Source organism: Petaurus breviceps, unplaced genomic scaffold (genome assembly GCF_028583685.1).
Source record: "Petaurus breviceps papuanus isolate PSGF00001 unplaced genomic scaffold, PetGlider_PUasm1.0 90895, whole genome shotgun sequence".
Taxonomy (NCBI): Eukaryota; Metazoa; Chordata; class Mammalia; order Diprotodontia; family Petauridae; genus Petaurus; species Petaurus breviceps.
This window is the reverse complement of record NW_027187372.1, coordinates 32,087,151-32,088,295: the sequence shown is the minus strand read 5'-3', so window position 1 is coordinate 32,088,295 and position 1,145 is coordinate 32,087,151.

Sequence of the window (1,145 nt, the reverse complement as noted above, 5' to 3'; positions counted from 1 at the left end):
ACCCGAGTTCAAATATGGCCTCAGACACTTAGAGAGCCACTTAACCCCAATTGCACTCCAAAAAAGAAAGTGTCTTCTTATTGGGGCAGCTAGGTGGCACAGTGAATAGAGTACCAGCCCTGGAGTCAGGAGGACCTGAGTTCAAATCCAGCCTCAGACACTTGACACACTTACTAGTCATGCGACTTTGGGCAAGTCACTTGACCCCAATTGCCCTCCAAAAAGCAAAAAAAAAAAAAAAGAAAGAAAGAAAACCAAGAATTTCCAAGAACTTCTGGTTTGGAAGGACATTCAGAGGTCATCTAATCTTCTCTCTTCTTCAGTTTCTCCATCTGTGAAGAGAAAATAATAATGGTACCTGCTTCTCCAAGAAGATGACATCTATGAAGTGCTTTAAGCACCACATAAATGCTAGTTATTATTATTATTAACATGATTTAATTCTTAGTCCCTCCTATCCTGCACAAGAATCCATCAACAATCCTTGTGTTGCCCCAGGCTTTGCTTGAAGACCTCTGGTGAGGAAGGGCCCCCTTCTAAGGAAGCCCATCCCACTCTGGGATATCTAGTGGTAGGAACCCCCTCAAACTCAAATTCCTATCTTTGTAACTCCCATGCATTCCTCCTAATTCTGCCTGTTAGGACCAAGCAGCATAGGCCTAATCCTTCCACATGACATCTCTTGCAGACGGCAATCATGTGCCCCCTAAGGATAAACATCCTCAGTTCCTGTAACTGATCTTCATAAAGCACAAACTCAATGCCCTTCACCATTCTGGTGACGCTTCCAAGCTTATCATTCACTGTCCTTCCTAAAATATGACACTCAGAAATGAAGATAGTACTTTAGACATCATCTGACCAGAGCACAGCACAATGGGATGATCCCCTCCCTAGACTTTAATATTAACACTTACTGGGGCATCTAGGTGGTACAGTGAATAGAGCACCGGCCCTTGAGTCATGAGGACCTGAGATCAAATCCGACCTGAGACACTTAATACCTACTAGCTGTGTGACCTTAGGCAAGTCACTTAACCCCAATTGCCTTGCCTTCTCCCCTCCAAAAAGCAAAGATATATGTGTGTGTGTATTGTGTATATATATATATATATATATATATATATATATATATATATATATAT